The sequence below is a fragment of the Protopterus annectens genome, chromosome 4.part1 (assembly GCF_019279795.1).
Source record: "Protopterus annectens isolate FY-2018-M chromosome 4.part1, PAN1.0, whole genome shotgun sequence".
Lineage (NCBI taxonomy): Eukaryota > Metazoa > Chordata > Ceratodontiformes > Protopteridae > Protopterus > Protopterus annectens.
In genome coordinates this window covers 179,005,819-179,021,563 of record NC_056734.1, presented here as the reverse complement: position 1 = coordinate 179,021,563, position 15,745 = coordinate 179,005,819, and the positions used below count along the sequence as shown (strand labels likewise).

Below are 15,745 nucleotides of genomic sequence, written 5' to 3'. Positions count from 1 at the left end.
AAACTATAAAAAAAAAATGATTACATTTTTGCCCATGCACCACACACACCCCATGCAAATATACATATACCAAGTCTGAGATCACATTCGTACCTCTCAACTGTTCAGATTTTCACATAATGTGCAGATTTTTGCTTCAAATTTTCAAAATTTTGGTCTGTTCTTCATAAAATTTGTGGTTTTCTGGCAAGTCACTGGGATGATGTGAGGTATTAAATTACTAAATAATTTTACACATTTGAGTTTAGACTGTATTTCCTTCAGGAAATGCATTTTAACACAACACTGTTATTCTAGCTACTTTCTAAGTTTAGAAGAGCAATATTTAAAATCTGTCTCTATTTTTGGTCCTTTGTCCCCCCATTAGGCCAGGCTTTGTCCATATGTCTTTGGCTAAAAGGTTGAGAGGTATGATCACAATACAGTGGGGAAAAGGCTAAATTCCCTTTTGAAGCAGTTCTATGTAGACTGTGATACACTGCAGATCAGGGAATTTAGGGAATTTATCCTTTTCCCTACTGTAATGCAATCTCAGAATTGATATATATAATTTGGAGGGGGTGTGGGGATGCAGCCCCCCCCCCCACATGAGGGGTGTAGTGGGGCTTGCCCTTCTGTAAAAACATAGATTTTTTTTTTATTTGAGTTTCCAAAAACTCCATCATATGGTCTCGACCATGAATTTTGAGTTTCCAAAAACTCGAAGCAATATAAACTCATGAATATATATATATATATATATATATATATATATATATATATATATATATATATATATACATATATAGGGTTCCCTATTACATCCTCGAAGATGCACTTACCCAAATACGTAAACGCCAACATGTCTTCATCATATCACGTAAACAGTGATCATCCTGAAGCATGAAATCTGAAATGTTGAATTGTCATGGTTGGCCCTTCCATGGTATAGCTCCGTAAGGTAAGTGTGCGATAGTTACAGACCTTAGGGTTAGGGTGCGGGTTAAGGTAAGAGCATAATTGGTGGTATATGCAAGCTTTAGTGTAGGATTAGAAGTAGGATTTAGTTTAGGGTTAGAAGTAGGGTTTTGGTTAGTGTATGTATGTGTTTATTTAGTTTAATTGGGTAGGTAGTATGTAGCGGGCGGTGGGGTGGGACAACTATGACGGTTTTAGCTTTTGAATTTTGCGGTTTAGGGCATTTGGTATATTCGCGGTTTGCGGAATATGTGTCGGTGTTTATCTATTCGGTTACTACGGCTTTCAAGCTTTCAATATAGACCCCATATATAGATATTGATATAGAATAGAGAGCTATAGCAATAGCTATAGAGAGCTAAACAGATAAATCTCTACTAGCATGATTAACATCATATCTGGAGGGAGAGTAGCACAGTGCATTATTAGATAGAAGTGGTGCTTAACAACCTGGAACAATTTAGATTGACAAACAGTTCTAATGCTGGTGGAATGTGAGATACCAAGAATCGACACACCTTTACAAATCTAACATAATTTTCATTTCTGTTTTACCCAAGTAAAATTAATTCGGTATGATTAAACATGTGTTTAACTAAAATGTGATTAAATATATCTAAATCAAAGTCCCAAAAGAACAGTCACAAAATACACAAAACATTTCTGTAATGCCAATCTTATATATATATATATATATATATATATATATATATATATATATATATATATATATATATATATATATATATATATATGCCATCTATATAGTGGCACATACATCAAACTCACATTTTTCCTCTTATCAGGGTCCAATATAGCACAGATTCTGGGATTTAGCCATTTCTAACTTTCTAAAAAGCAAGAATCCTATTGATCTGTTTATAACTGCTTTCAGACACTCAGTTGTACAGTGAAAACCAGACTGTACATTTCCCAAGTAAAATCTAAAATGTTATACTCACCTATCTACACATAATCAGTGTTATAATGATATTTTGGCCAGGAACACCAACCATGAAACTGAAATCTATAAATAAAGAAGTATTGCATGGCTGCTGCATTCTCCATCTCTACATGCAGTTATAAACATTTTATTGAGAGTGTGCATGTAAAGCAAAAACACACTAACACTGTAAACAGTAACATTCTGAGGAAGCCAAGATACTGCTTTCTTAAATTCAGACATAAGGCATAGATATGTACTGGTACAACAGGTTTACCTCAGTTTACCTCTTGACATAAATGGATAACAGGTTAATGCAATAACTATTTTGTACTAACACAGAGAGAAAGTGGGCATATCAAAGAGGTTTTAATATATTAATACATTGTGATGAAAGTGCAATTAGTATATTATACTCTTACAATATTTAATCTATTATACATGTTTACAGAGCAGTTCCTTTTACTCATTATATAAATCAAGTTCTACTGTATATATATATATATATATATATATATATATATATATATATATATATATATATATATATATAGGCTAATAAAAAGGCTAAGAAATGAAACATTTTTTGGCATTTTTCTTTTTTGTTCATTACACAGAGAAGCTCTTCTTGTTCTGACATATCATCTTTCATATGGCATGGCAGACAATTTCATTTTTTTGCTTTGGTCGTGAATGTGAAGATTTTGAAGATTTGCAGCCAGTATGCTATCTGCAAAATAAAGCTTTAAGTTAATTTTGTATCCAATATTTTTTAAAAACATCAATTTATGCTGTTAAATATATGTAAAACAATATTAATATTAATGTATGATCTGGTAAACATTTTCATCTGTCTTTAAATAGTTATCATGCAGCAGATCTTTTCAATCTTAGTTAGCATAGTAGTTGGGATGTTACCCTGAGTTTCTACTTTCAAAAAAAAATAAATAAATAAATTGGACCCCGTAATTACTGCTTTTTTTCCACATAAGGAATGCTCTGTATTCAGGTAAGTTAGCTCTATAACACTAACACTGCTGCACTGCTGTATTCTAGTAATGCTATGAAAATTACTGCCAATTTAGAGACATGCAAGAGATGCATGGAGGAGAAGCTTATTAGTGACTCTTTTCCATGCCTCTGAATCAGACACCTAATGCAGCACACAGGCACATACACCCACTCACTCACACATACACACACACACACACACACACACACACACACACACACACACACACACACACACACACACACTAGCATGCATGCACATACACATGCATGCAAGCACACGGCCTTGCATTACTTGCCTGGTGTGATACAAAATGCCCCTATTCTGTCATAGGCTGTAATGCGTGGACACCATGAAATAGGACTTTTAGTTCTGTTGCAGCCTAGTACACCATGCCATTGAAAAACTCTCATGGAGAATGGCTCAGGGGGAAGACCACATGGATAAATAACATCAACCATTCTCCTGGGCTAAATGCAGCATTATCTAGTAGACCACAGTAGTGCAAACTGGTTTTGGGTGATTCCTAGTGCTATAGTATAAAATAATCTACAAATCTTACACAACATAGCACAATGAGCAAAACTGCTTGAAACAATTATGCAGTGTACTATTTGCTTCTGAATACCCCTGCAGACTTACACCTTACTTTGTGTTGTTTCCTAAAACTTAATGCATCATTTTTTTTTGACAAATCAGTATATAGCAGTCACCGAGCAAGTATATGTGACATTATTAACTCTTGAAAAAATAACTGCTTTTATGACGTCACAAAGTAAATCTACCAGAAAATGTTTCAAGATGTTTATTTCATCTTATAAAACTCATTGTGCATAATTAATTTTTAGCTGTTTTTTTTTAATTTATGATAAAAGTGCATCTGGCATTAATGCTTTTAAATATTGTTAGCTTTATTTTTAAATAACAGTTAAAACACATCAACTTAAAGCAGATAGCTACTGTAAAGAAAATAGTATGTAATGTGAAAATCTGAACAGCATGGTTTTGGCTTTTGTCTAATTAAGGATAATAAATGAACTTGGAAGGCTTTGTAATGGTAAATAAAAAATAATAAATTACTGAAATGCAGTACATAGCCACAGTGTTAGTTTTTTCTTAACGAAAAATAAGTAAAATTGTGTGTGTGTGTGGGTGTGTGTGTATAATATATATATATATATATATATATATATATATATATATATATATATATATATATATAAACACAAACATAATACCTATATTTTGAAAATATTGCCATAATAATGCAGGGCTAGTCAGCTGGCAGTATGGACACCGGCTCTAGATGATGGTCAGTGTTGATGCAACACCCCAACCCCATGTGACAGATTCATGAATATGACTTTCCTGGTAATCAAATGTCAATAAATAAATAAAATAATTCAGAGGATCTGAATACTGGAGCTAAATTCATCACTGAAGAAAAACATCCTTATGATTGTCTAATTCTAGCACCAAAACAACAAGAAAAAAAAAAGAAAAGAAAAATGTCATATAAGTAAAAATAAAAAGACTCAGGGAAACTAGAGTTTCTGCTGTGTAATACCCTAAGCCACCTTTGGAGGAGGCCCATGGGAAATATGCAGATTATATCTTAAGGCACACAAGCATTCCAGCTTCATGGATTATGAATGTTCACTGATGTTTTATGTTTTGCAAGTCTTTATTGATGCATTCAGGCCAGAAAGTCCAAACCCCAATATCTGCAGATATAACAAGTTTCACCATTATTATGGTCTTATCATTACAGCATAAGTGGGTAGTTTGGTCATTCTGTAAAACAGTCATCTTATAAAAAGCCTGATGTCGAGAATATTAGGGGCCTGAATGCATCAATAAAGACTGCCATTTATTTCCTTCTTCTTCTTCTGATAGGATCCCCAGTCTCTGCCTTGTCTCAGGAAAGTGATAAACCCAGAATCCCTTCTTCCTGATTTCTTGACTTCCTGCTAATTTGTCACATTCTCATGTTCTTCCCTATGCTTCATTGTAGGTTCAAGATAAAAACGTGATTCAAGTTGAACAAAATGATTTCCAAAAAATATATTTTGAAATCAGGTATCCCTCAGCTACAACTCACTCTTGCCATTTGTAGCATGGTTATAAAACTTTTGACCCCACTGCTCCTTCAGACAATGCAGAGTCATAAATTCTGCAACTTATTCAGTCTAGGATTAAGACATTTATTCATCAAGCCCATAGTGACATATGATGTGTCTAACAGAGCCACCCTTAATGTACCCTATATGACTGCAGAAGGATAAAATTCTTCCCACCCACTGATCCAACATTTCTGCAAATTTAACATGAAAGTTCTTATAATTATTGTCATCCATAACCTTACTGGTGACAAAGATCTTAATACCCTACTATTTCATTTCATCATCTGTTATCAATGGACATTCTACATGTTTCAAATCCCAAACTCTTAAAACAACTGTCACAGATGTTAGGGGATAATACTTTGGACCTATCAGGTGTCAAGATGTACTAAACCCTTCCAAAAATGCTGGAAGTACTTTTTTCACCTGAGAAAGAAGAAACATATAGTGATCTGCATATAGATTCAGACTCTCAAAAATGCTCATTTTTCCCCTCCCTGTACCAAATGTTTTCTAAGCATCTTATCCATGACTTCAGTGACTATTAGGAGCAGAATTGGAGAGACAATTATACTCTTTCTTATGCCTTTCTCTACCATGAATTTTCTAGATGCCCCCCCCCCCCATTTGCCATCACCTAAAATGTACAGTTCTGATTCAGTACTAACACAGTTTGGACTAGTATGACCACCACTGATGTACACTTCCCACTAAGCTTCACAGTCTTTATGAAATGTATTTATTAGTACCAGTGATTCTCTTGTTGTCTACCTTTAATAAATCCTACCTGAGTTTCATTTACCTAAAGTGATATGATCTCTTATAATCTGGCAGACAAAGAACAGGCATAAATCATGGCATCAACATTTATGAGGGATATGAATCTGAAATGGTAGGGTCTTCTCTCTCATGAGACCACATGAATAAGACCTCTATAATATTGTCTCCTTCCATGAAAAATGAATATAATACACTATCAATGTCATGTTAATCCTCCCACTATCTGTAGCCCAATGTCATAAAAGTCAGTTGCAAAACTCCCAACATAGACTGTCCTTCTCCCTTCTGAATTCTCTTTATTATTCAGTATCTTCCCATTCATCTATTTTTCAGGTTTTCTTCTTGCCTTTTTGTCTAGTAGTCACATCTCTCACACTGGCTGCCTTTCTTTCCAGAATCTCTACCTACTGGCATCCCTATATAATCACCCATAGTAATATGCAAAGACATTCGGTATCCCTTCCCTAGTTTCATAGCATTTTTTCTCTCTATCCCTCAAACAATGGACCCCTCTTTATCCTTGATGCCTTTTAGCTGGAAAGGTATTCATTTGGCCTTATCCTCAACTCTTACCCATCAATATAATATACCCCTCTGTATCCTGCCTTTTCTGTAATTCTCTCAGAATCTTTATCATCAACATACTTTGAAAAGTATAGCTACATATGTATTACTTACCTGTAACAGTAGATATTTGTAAAACACTCTGAATAATGGTGTAAAATGAAGACAAAGGGAAAAAAGAAAAAAATAGGAAAATAGCAAAACAGCATCAATGTTATACAATGTAGGCTGAGGAAGTTGAGAGAAAGTAACATGGCGATCACAGAAGAAGCGTGTTCAATAAAATCACTGCCTTACTGACAAATGGATAGTAGTGTCCTGCTACCATATCTCTGGCAGTCTACCAAAGATCAGAGCTTCTCTCCCTGCCTGTCTGTGGGTGAGATGGACCAATCACATGTGAATATCATGACTGCCTTTCAGACACACATGCAGGACTCTTTCAGTTTTCTAGAATCCAGGGGGAAGAGAAGACGGAAATGCATACTTGCAAACTCCTACTGTTACAAACCAAAAACCACATACAACAAAAAAAGGTCACTGAGTATAACTCATCAGGGTCTCTGACACCAAACTATGTACTTCCAAAAGGAGGGATGGTGGGTGGGTACCATCAGTAAGGCAGTGTGTTCTATGAACATCTACTGATACAGTTAAGTAGGACTTACACAACTGTAATAGGTTCAACAAACACATTGCCTTTCTGGCATATGGGTAGATTCGCAAAGCTTACCCAACCTAGGAGGAGGAAGGATAAGGATCTAGAAGCCCTTGGAGAATGGTCCTGCTGAAGACTGTTCTGGGTTTGGAAAAGGAATCCACCTAGTGCTTCATGAAGGTAGGGTTAGAGGACAAAGTTGGTGTCTCTAGAACATTCTGGAGTCCACTACCTTACAATAAGCCACTGATGTAGAAAAGGCCCCAGTGGAATACACCTTTACTTTGCCTTGATTTGCATTGCCATGATGGGTGTAACAAAACAATTACCAGAGGACAACCACTATGCAATGGTTTGCTTAGAAACAGGCTGAACCTTCTTTGTCACTGCATAGGAAATAAAAAACCTTTCAGTCTTCATAATGGGTTTTCTTCTGTCAAGGTAGTACATAAGCTGCTGATGCACATCCAAAGCATGCAGTGCTACTGATGCACATCCAAAGTATGCAGTGCTGCTGATGCGCATCCAAAGTATGCAGTGCTGTTGATGCACATCCAAAGTATGCAGTGCTGCTGATGCACATCCAAAGCATGCAGTGCTGCTGATGCACATCCAAAGCATGCAGTGCTGCTGATGCACATCCAAGATATGAGTGCTGCTGATGCACATCCAAAGTATGCAGTGCTGCTGATGCACATCCAAAGCATGCAGTGCTGCTGATGCACATCCAAAGTATGCAGTGCTGCTGATGCACATCTAAAGCATGCAGTGCTGCTGATGCACATCCAAAGTATGCAGTGCTGCTGATGTACATCCAAGATATGCAGTGCTGCTGATGTACATCCAAGGTATGCAGTGCTGCTGATGTACATCCAAGGTATGCAGTGCTGCTGATGTACATCCAAGATATGCAGTATCCTTTCCCTTATTCTTAGGTTTGGGAAAGAGCACAGGGAGATTAATAGAATGATTGAGGGTGAAGCCTGATACCACTTTTGACATGAAAGAGGGATTTGGGCATAACACAAAACTATCCCTGTGGAAAATCAGGTAAAAGTGTTTCACCATGAGAGCTTGCAGCTCAGAGACTCACCTTGCAGATGTCAGAGTAATAAGCAAAACAGTTTTCCATGTTAAGAACTTCAGATCAGCATAAGTGACAGGTTCAAAAGATGCTAAGGTCAATTCCGGAATGTATCTTGAGATCCCACAAAGAAATAATTTGCTTTCAGGAGGATCTCCTATGCAATACTCCTTTCATCAACTGTTTTACCCAAAGAGAAGAAGAAAGAGGGGACATTCATTGGCAGACAAGCAGAGATGGCCGCTAATTGCACCTTAATGGATGCATAAGATAAGCCATCCTGAACTAGATCACAGAAATATTTCAAGACCAGAAGAGATGTTAACCTCAAGGGACCCTCTGCAATCCCACTTAGGGACCACATAGAAAACCTCAATAATTTCTAAACATAAGATTTTCTAGTAACAGGTTTTCTGGCCTCCTTTAACACATTAAAATCCAAAAAAAAAAAAAAAACATGTAACCAATGATAAAACCATCTCCTTACCAAAGCAAAAGACAAATATTTCCAAGACAGGAGGCAGTAAACAAGCTGAGGTTAAAATATAAACGGTTTTAATGGATATAAGTGCTTTTGCATTGTTAACCACATCATCAGATATTTTAAAACTGATTAAAATAATAAGTCCATCTTTTAAGTACAACTAATTCATTAATCAGCTTTCTTGGCAAAGGGAAATGTCTCAGGTGAAGTAAAAATTGCAGTGAAAACATTTAGACAACATTGCAGTACTGTAAGAGTTTACATATCTGCTTTGTGCATTCTCATTTCACAATCATGAATAAAAATGATTACTAAAATATCATCATATTTCCTATACAGATTGCCCTACCTCATTGAACTCTAGAATGTATATATTCCTCATATTGCATAATGAACTATAAATAAAACAAAAGCTACTTCTGTCTCATTAAGTTCTCTTCCAAAAAACAGGCAACAGAGTACACCGGCACTCTGCTTGTCCATATGTAAATGAGTTCCACAGTTTTAAGTAACATAACTTTGTTTTTACATTAAATTAAAATGTCAGTGAATTAAATAGTAATATTATTGTATAGCTGACAACACACTCAGATGATTAAAATTTGAATTACAAAAAAACTTAACTTGAAAAGTACAAGGGCTAACATCTACTTTACTAGATTTACCTTTGTGGATGATGCATTTATGATTTGGAAAGTGGAAAGAGCTATGTTAGAAGATGTTTAAAATATATTGAGTCAACTACAAATGTTTTAAAATTCATTATAGATATATCTAGTAGTGAGATAATTTTTTTAGATGTTCACTTGTATTACCGTGAAGGGAAAATTCACACTAAGATTCCCAAGAAAAAATGCTGGACCAACAGCTTATTACATAGATCTAGTATGCACCCTAATCACATGTTTAAAAATATAGCCAAGGCACAATTTTTATGGACCTCTCATTTAACGAGTGAAGATAACACATTTGAAAGCTTGGTGAATACTTTGAGCGGCAATCTACAAAAGAGAGGGTATTCCCAGGACTTATGTCGTAGATACACTTCCATGGTATTTGAGGAAAGAAAAGGAAAAGCCAGACCTATTTTTCGAAGAAAATATTATCAGATATACAAAAAAAAGTAATAAAAAAGATGTGAATATGTTATTGCTAACAAATACATCTGATAATAACAGCATATTGGATATTATAAGAAAAAAATGGCATATTCTATTAGCCAATGAACAACTACATAAGTTAGTGGGAAATCAGCCACATGTGGCTTATAAGAATTGTAAATGTTTAAAATGTAGATTATGCTATTGTAATACCTCCATACAGCAATCAGTAGTCTTTAAGAGAAAGGGTACTTACAGCTGCAGAAGTAACATATGTCCCTACATAGTCAATGACAGAGTTTTTGTACATCCAGACACACACAAGAAGTACGAAATGTTATTTTATGCAGATTGTTCTACACAACATTTGGTATATCTGGCCATATGTGAAATATGCTCACACTTCTATGTAAGTAAAACAAGTAGGGTATTAAGAGAAAGAGTAAGAGAACATATATAACATCAAGAAATTGGATGCTACAATAGCAACAGCTAGATACGTAGTGGAAAATGACTCTACACACACTCATTCAAATTTATGGTACTGCAACATATTCACACAGACATTAGACTTGGAAATATCATAAACAGAACAGAACAAGAGGAACAAAAATGGATAATTAAACTTCAGGCAGACAGACTACATGGTCTTAATGATAGTGTCTGCTTTAAACCATTTTTGATAGAAAGACCATTCCCCGGGATTCATGAAGCTTGCGCCAGGCGCAGGCATAGCGTAGGTGGTATAACACCAAATATGGCCGTCGAGCGATTCAGGTACGATCCAATTCCACGTGCACTATCGGCGTACGCCAGAACTGCGCAGCCCCCGGCGTAGGTATGCTAATCACCCCATGTGCAGTGTCGCACCATGCAAATGAAGGCATATAGTGATTCATGAAGTGGTGCAGGCGTAGCGTAAGCCCACGGAAATGTAAACCAAAAAACACAGTTTACATTTTCCCAAACAGAACTTCGGAGCTATGGAAGAGGGCCAGACCCAGGTATCACAACGTTAACATATGCCAATGGCGAAATACATAGCCAATGGCATAAGAAAAGATGCACAACACGTAAATAACAACATTTAATGTCATGTCCACAGTAACGCAGAGCACAACCGCAGGGCATGTGTGCGGAAGCTGTAACATAAAGAAATAATATAAAAATGTCATAAAATCGCAACGTAATAGAAATCAGGTTTACAGCATAATACATAATGGTAGGCATGGAACACCACAACCAAGGTGCAAGGGTTGCTACGGGCCTGCGATAGTGTTCGACGTGGTAACTATGAATTAGTAGTCAATGCCATGCAAATGAGGCAGATAATACTGAATCGCAAATGTCCTGCCGGATGAAGGTTGTACCATACGGTGCAGCGGTATAACACCGAGGAGTGGCTCAGAGGAGATACATGACATCAGCAGAGGGGTGTGCCACCGTAGCAGTAAGCACATTGGAGCATTGAAAATCTGGCCTGTCCGTTGCTAAGCAAAGCTGCAGGACAGGGGTGGGGAGGAATCGTTTAGCTGAGAGCACACATGGTGCCCAAAAGCGCATATGTACGAGGATGAAAACGTGCCCGAAACCCAGTAATCGGACGCATACGCCACAAACAATAGCAGAAACAGGAAGGTCAGGGGAAGAAAAGAATGAAATGCGGAAGTAGGGTAATTGGAGTACTAAAGAGCAATCAACACCAATCAACCCATGAAGGCCAATCAACGGCAGCTGACAAGTCTGCTTTCAGAAACATGCAAAACAGGATAGGGGAGGCATTGGAATGCAAAGAAAGGAGGGGAGGTATTGGATTGCAAAGATAGGAGACCTGACACAGCAGAGCAAAGCAAACCGACAACAGACCGGGAGTAGCACACATAGCGCAAGATACGCCAGGTCCAGGAAAGTACAAATGAAAGTAGGCTGCAGGATGCACACCAGAAAATGGTAGGTGCAACGTGCAGAAATGTAAAGGGAAGGTCAAGAGGCAATCCACGGCAGGCAAATGTAATTCAACACCAAAGGCACCACAATAGTAGTTCTGGCAGTAAAACACATAAGATAACCTGTAGCTACGATCGTACATACACACCCTATGACATCATCGGTGTTCACAGCACAATAGTATAAAGTGTGAAAGCACCCAACACACACCTGTGTATTCCCAAACACCACACCATAGGTGTAAACACATGGGAAACTTTTAAAATGTACATGTTGGGAGCTGCCATAGCTGTGATTCATCAGCATGTGTTAGAGACTGACGGTGTTGTGGAGGATGATGCCGACAACCACCGCAGGCCTCGGAGGAGAAGGAGAGTGTTCAGACCAAGGGTAACCTACCAGGGGCTACATGACCTGGAGATAGTAGAGCATTACAGGGTGGACAGGACAGGGACATCTTACAGCAAATAGTGGAGCTGTGCCTGCCACGCCTGAGAACCAGAAGCAACAGAGGGGAACCCATCCCAGTGGACACGAAGGTATGTGTAAGCCTGCGAATACTGGCCACAGGTACCTTTCAAAGACCAACTGGCGATATAATGGGTATCTCACAGGCATCAGCATCCAGGGTACTACACCAGTTCCTGGATGCCATGTTACCACATGCCAATGAGCAGATATACTTCCCCAGAACTCAGGAGGAGTTGGCCAGCAATATGCGCCACTTCCACCATATGGCACAATACCCGGAGGTACTGGGTGCGATAGACTGCACGCACATACAAAGGAAGTCACCACCCAGTGAGCAGGGTAGGCACTACATAAACCACAAGGGATTCCACTCCATCAACTGCCAGGTCGGGTGCAATGCCCAGGGCATTATCATGGATGTGTGTGCTGGCAGCCCTTGAAGCTACCATGACTCCCATATCTGGCATGCCTCACAGCTGTATCAGGTATTTGTGAGGGGGGACTTCCCACATGGCCATCTCGTGGGAGATGCTGGCTATGCACTGGAGCCATGGATGATGACTCCCATCAGAAATGCACACACACCCATGCAAGAACGCCATAATGAGGCACACGCACAAACCAGAATCATCATAGAGCGTGTGTTCGGGATGCTGAAATCACAGTTCCGGTGCTTGGATACATCTGGTGGAGCCTTGCAGTACTCTCCAGGCATGTGTGCCCACATCATCATAGTATGTGCCATGCTACATAATATCATCCTGCGGAAGCAGCTGCAGCAGGGACAAAATGGTGAAGGCCCTCATAGCCCACTGCAATTGCCAAGGCCATTACAGGCAAAAAGGGATTCAGACCATGAACACACTGTGCCAGCCCCAGTAGGCAGACGGATGCATGCCCAATATGCCTATACCTTGGCAAAGAGGGAACGTATAGCACATACTCTGACAGTGTAGGCCCCTATGGACTGACACCTCTCCACCTGCACACACAGTAAAATGGATGGCACACAAACATGACCACCTGCAAATTGTAATGTATAGGTGGCCCAATGTGTGACTCCTACATAGGCAGCCCTCAAACATTGTAAACACAACAGCCAGTGGAACACGGAATGCCAACACCTGAACAGTACATGAGCCTTACAGCATATGGTGGTGCTGTGTGCCTGTCACATTCCCCGCCAGATATATATATATATATATATATATATATATATATATATATATATATATATATATATATATATATATATATATAGATATATATATATATATATATATATATATATATATATATATATATAGATATAGATATATATATATATGTACACATATGGATATATATATAATACAGATAGAAAGGGCAATAGAGGGGTTGGGAGGGTGGCCTAATGGTTAAGGTGTTTGCCTTACAAACACAAGGTGCAGGGTTTGAATCTCACAAGGGATAACTGGCTAGGCTTAAAATGGCTTGCAAGGGCAGTTAGCCTAGTACTAACCTATGAACCTATGAACCTATATGGTGATATAGATGAATTCAGCGATATCTGCAAATATAATAGATAGTTCAACGACATTCATAACACCTTGGAGGTACAAATAAATAGGATACCACCAACCATGGAATGTGTAACATACCGACATGCGTAACCATGAGGCTGAAAGACCGCTAGAACACAGTACCGGAACAGTACATCTGCGAGTATTAGTATGATGATATGAAGGGACAGTTAGTCACCGCTGCCGGTGTCGCAGTCCATGTAGGTACTGTGTTCAACTGTGTCTGTGAGTGCCGTAGTCTGTGTAAGTGTGTGTTGAGGGTGCCGTGTGCGTCTCTGTGTGACTGTAATGTGTGTGTGTGTCCGCAACATGTGTTTGTTAGTGCCAAGTCAGAGGCAGATCAGTACGGTAGGTGTGGGTATAGCTAGCCATAGGCATATGGCTACTACCTGTCCCACAGTAGGAGGGACAGCCCCACCCTGGGCAGGTGTGTCCTGACATAAAACAGTACAAAGGGCAAATGTCCAAGATGGTAGGACATAAATATGTCCCATATATAATGTAACAGTCGTATGTAATAGTTATGCCTGTATGTAAGAAACGTAAATGTTACATGCAATATGATAAGTAGCCAAAGTCACACAACAATAGGTATGTAGTGAGGATAAAAGTATGTGCTAACCTGTGTACTGACTGTGGATACATGTTGGCCTGTAAACACCGCTGTGTGTCCCGCAGGTGTCCAACAATGACCATATGAAAAGGTGGCAACCCATGGCAAACAGGCTCTTTTAACAACACAACCACAATGACTGCAAATATCTGGGACAGAAATACAAGGGATTGCTGTCACTTACACATTTCCCTTGATATATCGCCACAATTACGGAGGTATACAAGTAGCAAGCTCACCTGCAGATGATATAGAAACCAATTAACAACGGCCCAACGTACAATCCCATAACATAAGTCTACTAACTGTTAGCTCTCTAATTAGGGACGGAGCCCACACACATATATATGGATTATGTAGAAATGCAAGGCCCACAAACCTGTATATGCTACGTACACCCACCGACATCCCCCACACTAGAAACTAAAGCAATACAGACTGTAATAGCAGCACAAACATCCAGTCAGTCAATTACATCTGCAGAACCCACAACATACCGTGTGAGAGACACAATTAAAGACGTCATGCAAAATTGCAGTCGTTGTATAATGGAACAAACAGCCATGTTACAGGTTTTGTTTGCAATACTCCGTTATCACATGTTGGGATGACAGGTACACCCACATGTTGAACCAAATACTCTACCTGTCACACACAATCCAAGGGGGACATTAATCCAAACTATACTTGTCTCCATGCATAGCAGTTGCAGTTACACATAACAAAACACAATAAAGACCGTCTCCCCGAAGGTAGGGCAAATAGGCAACACCCAAGTGGAGAATCCAATTATACCCCACTGTTGCCACGTAATTGGTGAATGGAGTAGCTGCACAGCTGATATGCAAGTAATTAGTCACTCAGGAACACCAATTGGCTGGATGAATCCACATGTTACAGGTATCGACGTATATAAGTATGACTTGCCAGACGTTCAAACCATATGCTCATACCGAATACCAGTTGAAACACTGTGAGAGAGATAGAAACAAAACGCCGTAAGGACAACAAGGTATGTAGAATGCCCAATATGTAAGGTTATGTATAGCATGATCTGTATTAATTAGTTTTACTGTATGTATAGCCTGGTTTGCATTAATTAAACGTGTCCGCAATGCATAAAGTGGGGAAAGGTATTTATGTACTGATGTCTTGCTGAGCATACTAACGCTTGTAGAAACTGTGCATCCAGCAGTGGGACTCAAGGTACACAGCACAGACACCACAAGGGATGCTACATGAGGGCGTTAAACAGAACAATTCCATACAACCCGCCGTCAGTGGTAGGGTATGTCCAACAAGGACGTGCCATAGCAGGGGATAGTATATGTTGATATAGTGTCACAGCACGCATGTGTATGGGCATATAATGTTAATGACATATGTAAGGTGGTCCTGCTGTGCAAGTATGCTTTGCATTATGGGATACTATGTGAAATATGTGTAA

General features: G+C 38.7%; 1 protein-coding gene across 1 annotated transcript in view; it reads right to left on the bottom strand.

Moving 5' to 3' along the window:
* Positions 1-2,032: 2,032 nt before the first annotated feature.
* Positions 2,033-15,745, bottom strand: part of LOC122800805 (arrestin domain-containing protein 3-like) — a 537,540-nt gene continuing 523,827 nt past the window's right edge. Inside the window, exon 5 of the mRNA XM_044070084.1 lies at positions 2,033-2,630. The gene's annotated coding sequence lies outside the window, so the exon portion shown is untranslated. The remainder of the gene's footprint in view (positions 2,631-15,745) is intronic.